This window comes from Quercus lobata, chromosome 4 (assembly GCF_001633185.2).
Source record: "Quercus lobata isolate SW786 chromosome 4, ValleyOak3.0 Primary Assembly, whole genome shotgun sequence".
NCBI classification, from domain to species: domain Eukaryota; kingdom Viridiplantae; phylum Streptophyta; class Magnoliopsida; order Fagales; family Fagaceae; genus Quercus; species Quercus lobata.
The window spans coordinates 11,430,159-11,440,033 of NC_044907.1; the positions used below are offsets into that span (position 1 = coordinate 11,430,159).

Consider the following 9,875-nt stretch of genomic DNA (forward strand, 5'->3'; position numbering starts at 1 on the left):
TAATGACGTGGAAAATTGTGGGAGCTCCAAAGGCTATTTTCAAGCTTTTGAAACATATATCTAATAGAATTTTATTTAAACTAAACTATTGTAATACTTGATAAGATATAAAACGAAAAATAAAAAGAATCTAAAATAAAAAGAAAAAGAAAAAGAAAATAGTGATGACGTGGAAAATTGAACCAAAAATAAAAAGAATCTAAAATAAAAAGAAAAAGAAAATAGTGATGACGTGGAAAATTATGGGAGCTCCAAAGGTTTCGGTTTTATATATATATATATATATATATATATATATATAGATTAGCCACAAACTTGCGCGTTGCGCATGATAATTATTTTTATGATAGTTTTATTAAATTTTTTTTTATACAATTTAAACTAATTTAATAAAGAGTAATGTATTTTGTAATTATATTTTTATTCATTATAAGAATAATCATAAATGTAATATAGAAACAATCATAAATCATAAATTTAATAATTTTTGTCGTACTAAAATGAAAAAAAAATACAATTTTTCTCAAAAATTCAAAAGGCAATTTAACGAAAATATTTATTTTTTAATAAAATTTATTTATAACATTTTGTGAATCATTAAAAAGAAAATAAAATTTAGAAATTATTCTTTTAGTTTTAAACAAACTTTCTCAAACTTATTTTTTCTGCCTACAATCCAAAACACTGAAAAAAGTAACTAAAAAAATTAATAAAACTTAACTATGATTAATTGGACCAATTAGGAAAAAAAATTGTTATTTATAATCTACTAAGGTTATTTTCTTTGCGGAAATTGTAATTTCGTCCACCCCAAACATATTATCAAATAATCAATTATTAGCAAAATCTAAGAAATAAATTTCTATATATGCATTGTTATAAAATAATAATAATAATAATTAAAGTAAAATTGCAAAAGATAAAATTTGTCTCTCATCCAATAACTTTTGTTTAGCCAACCTTTGCTTTTCTCTAAATAAATTGCATTATAGAGTACTTTGTCTACCACAAAGGATTAAAAAATAAACAAAAATGATTAAAGTCTCATAGTTTAACATCTAAATTGAGCACTATAAAAATCATGCTATCAAATTACAGTAGCTACCAAATTAAATTATCCAAATCATGCTATGTATTAGAATAATATTATATTTTTATATTTAATCCTTTATAATGTAATAGGATAACATTTAACAATCAGAGAGAGAGAGAGAGAGAGAGAACTGAATCGCATTAACCTAAAGTAGATTAAAGAATATAAAAAATTATCAACCTAAAGCAAAGATGCAAGAAAAATAAAAAATAAAAATCCACTCAAAAATTGTGTGTGTGTGTGTGTGAGAGAGAGAGAGAGAGAGAAGCCTTTTTTTTGTAAGGGAAAACTATGCATGGAATGAATGAGATAGTGACAAATTTATAGTAAGAAAGTGTGAATAAGAAGAGACAAAAATAGAGGAAGATGAAGGGAAAGATGAAGAATGATATTAATGTAGAGAGTAGTGGGGAGATGAGAAGGTGAGAGAATGAGAGAAGGAGAAAGGTTAAAGAAGTAGTGGGGAGATGAAAAGGTAAGGGAGGAAGAAAGGTTGGAGAAGTGTAAATATGAAATAAAAAAAAATTATAAATAATTATAAGAAAATGGAAAAAAAAAAAAAAAAAAGATGATGACGTGGACATTGACGTGGCTTAACGCGAGCGCAGCAGCATTAAACGCTACGCTTCAGCTTTTAGTAATATATTGATGTTTGGCCGGCTCAATCTAAAGATTAATACTATTTCTTATTTTGGAAGTTTGTTTCAATGAAAGAAATATAAAATACAATACTTTTTTTAAAAATAAAAAAATTCTATAACTAGGAGATGAATTTTTTATGTAAACATTATGTAAAAATAATTTTCTGTATTTTCTAGTGTTTGGTAGCTTTAGAAAAAATGAGTTAAAAGAACTTAATCCTTAAACCAAGTGAATATTGGTACTATGATACATGTAGTTTCCTAGAATTTATTGAAAATAAATTCTTTAATCTTACCTATGTTTGGTCTAATTAAAAACCATATGAATTGAATATTTTTTTGACTTGATCATAGGCAGCGATCAATTCAAAGCTACTATGAAGACCACATATTAAAAATCATATTAGGCGATCCAACCAAATCACAAAATAAATAAATAAATCAAAATATAGGAATAAGAAAAGAAGGTTCCCATTAGATTCAAGGTTATATAGGAATAAGAAAAGAAGCAATTGTTGCAGATTGCAGACACATTCACAAGCTCTTTTTTTCATTGTTGTTCTTGATAAAGCAACAAAAAACAAGCAAAAACAAAAAAATGCTTCCCGAACTTGTGGGAGGGGCATTACTTTCTGCATTTTTTGAAGTGCTGTTTGATAGGCTGGCTTCTCCCTAGGTTATGGCCTTCTTCCGAGGTCAGGATTTTGATCAAACACTCTTTCACAAGCTAAAGACAGCTCTGCTGACTGTTAATGCAGTGGTCATTCATGCAGAGGAGAACCAGATTACGAATCAGGCAGTAAAAGGGTGGATCAATGAGCTCAAAGATGCTACCTACAATGCTGATGATTTGCTGGATGAGATTGCCACCATAGCTTTACTAGGAGAGTTGGAAGCTGAAGCTAAGGCCAATGGAAAACAGGTAGCACCTGGTCAATTCTCTGTTCTTAATCCGCGTAATCAAGAAGCCATGCTGAAAAAGATAGTTGAAAGACTAGATTCTTTATCCAACCAGAGAGATCTGCTCAATCTCAATGGAATTGCAAGGGGGAAACCATCATGCATGTTTCCCACAACGTCTTTAGTTGATGAATCCGAAGTGTTTGGCAGAGAAAAGAATAAAGAGGAACTAATGGAGTTTTTGCTTGCTGGTAGTGTGCGAGAATTGGTTGTGATTGCTATAGTTGGGATTTGTGGGGTTGGCAAGACGACCATCGCTCAGCTCTTGTATAATGATTCAAAGGTGGATGAACATTTTGAACTAAGAGCATGGGCTTATGTTTCAGAAGAATTTGATGTTTTAAACATCACAAGAACCATTTTTGAATCAATCACTCCAAGCGATTGCAATGTCAGAGACCTGAATGTTCTTCAAGTCAAACTAAAGCAGAAATTAAAGGGAAAGAGATTTCTACTTGTTCTAGATGGCATTTAGAATGTGAACTTTAGTAATTGAGATTTGCTGTCAAGACCCTTATTAGTTGGAGCCTATGGGAGTAAAATTATTGTGACAACTCGTAATCAAATTGTTGCATCAATCATGCATGCTGTTGTTACTTATCCTTTGCCGCAGTTGTCATTTGAAGCCTGCTGGTCATTATTTGCAAAACATGCATTTAATACGAGAAACCCTTCAGAACAACCAACCTTAAAGAGAATCAGTGAGGAGATTGTCAAAAAATGCAACGGCCTGCCTTTAGCTACAGAAACACTTGGAACCCTCTTGCACTCGAAAGTAGAAGTTGAGGAATGGCATAGAATACTGAAAAGCAAGATATGGGATCTACCTAATGACTAGAGTAACATACTATCCGCTTTGTTATTGAGCTACTATCATCTCCCTTCACATCTCAAACAATGTTTTGCTTATTGTTCAATTTTTCCTAAGGGCTATGAGTTTGAAAAAGAGAAATTGGTTTTCTTGTGGATGGCAGAAGGTTTCCTACAGCAACAAAAGGGTAATGACACAATGGAAGAGGTTGGAAATGAGTACTTTCGTGAACTATTATCGTGGTCATTTTTTCAACAATCGCCTCGCAACAAATTGTTCTTTGTGATGCATGACCTTGTGAATGATTTAGCTCAATTTGCATCTGGAGAATTTTGTTGCAGGTTTGAGGATGGCAAACTGTATGGAATTTCAGAAAAGGCTCGCCATTTTGCATTGTCAACCAACCGCCTCGATGGCCCTGAGAAATTCGTGGCACTTCAGGAATTGAAGTCTCTTCGAACCTTCCTTCCACTAAGCTTTTCAAATCGTGCTCAATGCTCTGCCTTAAGCAAAATGGTAAGTGATTTATATTTGCCAATTCTGAAGCACTTACGTGTGCTTTCTTTTTCTGGTCAAGCGATCCGTAAGCGGCCTGACTTTTTGGGTGAATTGATTCATCTACGTTAATGGACCTTTGCCACACTTTAATCGGTGAATTACCTAGCTCGACATGTTCTTTGTATAATTTGCAAACATTGTTGTTGTCAAGTTGTTATAATCTCACTGTGTTACCAGAAAACATTGGAGACCTCATTAATTTACGCCATCTAGATGCAAGTGAAACCAACTTAGCAGAGATGCCAGTTGCATTTGGAAGATTGAAGAGTCTTTTGAGTGTTGACTAATTTTGTTGTGAGCAAAGATAGTGGGTCAAGGATCAATGAATTGGGCAAGCTTTCACATCTTCGAAGTACACTTACAATCTCAAAGCTGGAGTATGTAGTCAATGCCATAGATGCTTCAAAGGCCGACTTGAAAAGTAAAAATTATCTTAATGAGTTAGTTTTCCAATGGAACTCTGACACCCATGAAGTACAAACTGAAACAAAAGTACTAGACAATCTGCGACCTCATGAAAATTTGAAGAAGCTAACCATTGAAAACTATAGTGCTACAAGGTTTCCCAATTGGTTAGGTGATGCCATTTTTGCTAACATGGTATTCCTACGTCTTAGCAGGTGCAAAAAATGTATGGCCTTGCCGCCACTAGGGCAGTTATCTTCTCTTCAAGAGCTCCGCATCTCAAAGATGGAAAGATTACAAAAGCTAGATGTAATGCACCAATTTGGAGTTCTTGAACGTTTGCATATATCAAATAGCTGTGAATCTTTGGAATCTCTGCCATCAGGCATATTCACCAAGCTTCAATATCTTCATATTAGCTACTGTGGGAATCTCAAGTCCCTTTCAATTCAAGATATGGTTCTCACATTTCTTCAGGAAATTAAAATCAAGGATTGCCTAGAGCTGGAATCTCTTCCTGGAGGGGGTTGCATACTTGCTTACCATGTCTTCTAAGATTGGAATATTATTCAATTGTCCAAAGCTCTCTCAATTTTCACAAGGCAATTTGCCCCTTAACTTACAATCTCTGATTATTAGTAATTGCAACAATCTTACACCTCAAAAGGAACGGGGTTTACATGGAACTGTATCTCTCACTTGTTTTGAGATTAAAGGTGGCTGCAGTAATGTAAAGTCTTTTCCAGAAGAGGGTCTGTTGCCCAACGCTCTCACTTCTCTTCAAATTAGTAGTCTTCCAAACCTCGAAGCCCTCAACAAAGGCCTTCAGGACCTCACCTCGCTTGAAACACTGGAGATCAATGACTGTGAGAAGCTCGAGTTAATGCCAGCAGGGGGATTGCCCACCACTCTTACTTCACTTTTAATCACTGAATGCTTGTTGCTTGGCCCTCGTTGCCAAGAGGGATGTGTAGAAAGGCCCAAGATTTCTCACATTTCTGGCATACACATTTTCCCGATTCCTGATCAAGTGAATGAACACTGAAGAAAGCAAAAATATGAAAACACTCAATTTTCTTCAGGTACCTTTCCTATACTGGACAGATGTGCTAGTGCATAGTTATATTGTTTCAAAGTATTACAAATTCTTAACCATGTGAATGAATTTTTCTTTTCCTTCTCTAAAAATGTTCATCTCATTGGCAGTCATAAAATTCTGATCGGCAGTGGCCGTGTCCAATCCATAGTAGCACATGATTCATCCTTCATTCATGGTTTGATAGATCTTCACTATGAAGCTACATATTGTGCACCGCTTTAAGTTCAACCAGAGAAGAACATAAAGAATACAGCTTGGACCCTTTCATCTTGGATCCATTCTTGTTTGGCGGGTAGTCTCATATTTCATTTTGGAGTTTGGACTTTATGGTTATGTAATTCAATAGATTTCATGGTTATGTAATTCAGTAAGTCTATAATTTATTTCCAAAGTTCTTCACAATTGTTGAAGAAGTATGTTGTGATTCTTATTAATAAAAGTGATGTTGTAATGGGCTCATGTCAAAGTGAAGTTCTTATTACAACTTGCCATGCTAGCATTTGTGAAAAAATTGTGATTTTTTAAGGAAATTATTTTTGTGTCCATAAAATTGCTCTATTTAACTGGTTGTGAGAAAACAATAAAGGCTCAAATTGACTTTTCATCCCTATATTTATGGGGTGTTTTCATTTTAAATTTTAATCCTTGATTTTTTTCCCCCTTGTTTCACTTTAATTCTTGAACTAGTCGCGGACCCGCGCGTTGCGCGTGATAAATTTTTTATGATAATGATATATATATATATATATATATATTGCAGGATTCATGGTGATTGGAGGTTTTGGTCTTTTAATTAATTTTGTATTATTAAAGATTAGTATTCGAAATAGAATGAGGAAATTTTATTGTAGATTTTATTTTTGAAACATAATTTCTACAATTGGATAATTTGTACATTTCCAAGTTAATTGAGCACATTTTGCATGTTAAATGTAATTCTTCATTTCCATAAGGGTAAGGGTATTCACGATCCCAATGACCCACTCCATTTTTCTTGCATGCTTAGTTATTTAGGATGCAAAATGTGTTTGTTCCAAAAGTTGTATGTTGAAGGATTTGTTGATAGTTTTGCAGCAATAGTTTTCCATCTGGTTGGTTTAGAATTGATAACAGTAATTGTATTCCCTCATCATTTGATTCACATAACAGCACAATTGCCAATTTGTATTTGTGAGCTTCGACCCAAAATAGTGTTTGCTTGTTTCCAGCCTTAAAGCATTGATGAATGAGTTTTCCTTCTTCCTTTCAAAGGAATAGAGAACTTCGAAGCAATCCAGTTAGATTGATGTCATGAAGAATTTTTTTTTTTTTTTTTGGTTAGCCGATTGAATAGCTTGCAGCTGTTTTTTGTAAACATAAACACATTAAGAAACTGATGTGCTTAAAAAAAAATCAACTGGTGACAAAACATTTCATTTATCATATACTAAGGATGACACATGAACATTGTTATCATCACAATTGCAATATTGGATCTATGAAGTCAATTTTTTTTTTTTTTCAAAAATATAACAATGACTCTAAAACTATGCATGACTTCATTGTATAAAGTTAATAAAAAGAGAAAATATAAGACTACAATATTTTGTGCCACAATTTTGGACGTTGTAGATTGTGATTAGTAGAGAAAAAGTGGAAAGTTGACGTTGCCTTAAAATTTTGGCCATTGTCTTCCCACACTGGATAATATTTTTACATGCGCATTTTTGTGATTGTGTAAAGAGTATTTTTGATATTTTTGGTTTGTATTTTTGAAGTTGTTTAGGATTGTAATTTATAGTATTTTTCTAGCTTTACGATGAGTGAACTGTTTTAATTATTTTATTCATAATTTTCATCGTTTAGTTATAAATATGTAAATTAAAGCATAAGAATACGTAAATGCAAAGTTAAACATAAATTTATAACCATCCATGATAAATATATATAGACAATTTTCACTTTTTTTTATTGTTAAATAAATTATTATTTAATTATCTAGTTATAAATATCTAAATTAAGTAGATGAACTTTTTTCCCCAAAAAAAAAAAAAATTAAATAGATGAATATGTAAAATCCTCTCACACGTTATTCTTACAACCAAAGAAGGTGCCATTTCACTCATTTGTTTACTACATGACTGATGATCAATATTCTGATCAAAGAATCATAGATCAACCATTTCAACCAACTAACATATAAATGAGAGATCCAAATCCACATCTTAGTCTTTCTGATTAATATATACATATAAAAGGCAAAAAAAAAAAGAAAAAAAAAACCATCATATCAAAGTCTGATACATACCAGAAGCAAAGCCTCTCTGGAACACAGGGATCCTGAGGTATGAGGCAGCCCTTGAAGCTATGTTTGAATGAATAATAAATTGGTAGAAACCAGAAGATAATATAAAAATATAAAAATATTTTAACATGACCTTTTCATTTTATTTATAATTGGGAGTTTGACATACTTGAAGAAACAATCTAGCTTTTGAACTTGCAATTTAATAGATAGTTCGTAATCAATTTGTAAAAATTATGAACAACCTACACAACCAAAAGATAATAAAAAAAATATTATAGTAAGTTCACACAAGTAACATGAAGAGCATTTTTCTAAAACTATTTGGAGATTCTTGCCTTTATGCAGTTCCATTAATAACGAAAACATCACAGGGTAAGACCCAACCCAACTGCTTAATCCAACCTCGTTTTTTAGACCAACCTTGTTTTTTTTGTTTTTTTTATCTCCCTCTATTTTTACTCTTTCACTTTGTGTTAAAAGCTTCCACTACCTATTTTAGCACTACCCTGAATTCTCACTTACATGCTATATATGCCTCTCTCTTTTTTTTTTTTTCTTTTTTTTTTACAGTTCATAATTTATGAACCCAACAAAGACAACTGGAGAACCCTTATTCCCCTTAACTTTTATTCTCTCCTAACTTATCCATTTCACTGATCAATGACATATATTCAACCTCATAGAAATTCAAGCTTTGATTGGTGCCTTTGAAACAATTCCAGAAGTAGCAACATCTCTTCATCGAATGTTTTGGCTTAATTATCATTTTTCAATCAAATTATAGAAAGCCATTTGATTACACCCACCTAAAAATCAATTTCTAACTAATATTTAGAGACACTTGACTATATATTCCAGCTTTTGAACTTGCAATTTAATAGATAATCCATATTAAATTGGTAGCAAATATGAACAACCTATACAACCAAAAGATAATATAAAAAAATCTTAGCATAGCATGTTCATTTTATTTATAATTGAGAGTTGGACACATTTGAAGAAACAATCCAGCTCTATTTACAATGGGATTTCCTAGCAAAGCAACTCATTCAACAATGTCCTATTTCTTTTGGTTACATAAATTGTTCGGGCAACAATGGAATTTCCCAAAAGGCATATGATACATGGCTGATGCACTTCGGTTATTTATTGTGAGCTACAAAAGAGAATTTGTAAAATCACATCCCAAAAGGCATATGAGATACTATGGAAGGACTCTAATGTTGCTCCTACATCACAACTTGTGGCAAGATACACTGGTTCGAATGCAAGTTTACAAGTATAAATGCAGTATTGGGAAATTTTCTTCAGACAATCTTGAAAATTTTGAGCAATTGTGCTATGTATTTCATTTAACTTTACATCAATCTGGGGTAATCTTATAGATCTACTAACAATCTCAAATTTGATGGCCTACGATATTATTTTGCTGAGTTTCACATATATGGAAAATGATGCAAAAGTTTTGACTCCAAATATTCATGGCCATTTAAGCGTATATTTTCATGAATACATCTCTGAAGTGGACTCAGTTAAAGTCAAGTTTAAGGTAAGTACTCGATTTCCTTCAAAGACAATATACTGATATAGGGAAAGTAACCTATCATAGAAACCACACTCACATAGTTCTCCAAAATGCAAATATGATTAGAAACTTGATGTATTAAACCATGCTTTGTAACAAAACCTGTATTTAGCAAGTTGTTCAATGCAGATAATAAAAAAGAACATCCAATAGGAAAAAAAGAAACCTGAACATTTCAAGCAAAGAGTAACATGGCAATCAGTACATATTTCATCAAAATACATGCTTAAATATAGCTCAATTGGCACTTCTTTCTCCTATAATAATTAGTTGAAAGGTGAGGTCAAAAGTTTAAAACCTGCTAGGTACGTCGGTAACTTACCAATAAAACAAAATGGAACAGGTGAAATGTATTGGTTGTAAATTGTAATATGTGATTCCCATATTTATTGGGATGCCTTGTGAGGATATTTTGTGTTCTTAATGTTTCTTAGAT

At 32.2% G+C, this 9,875-nt stretch overlaps 1 pseudogene; it reads left to right on the top strand.

Annotated features, from left to right (window-relative positions):
- Window positions 1-2,413: 2,413 nt before the first annotated feature.
- Window positions 2,414-4,132, top strand: LOC115984597 (annotated as a pseudogene).
- The last annotated feature ends 5,743 nt before the right edge of the window (window positions 4,133-9,875 follow it).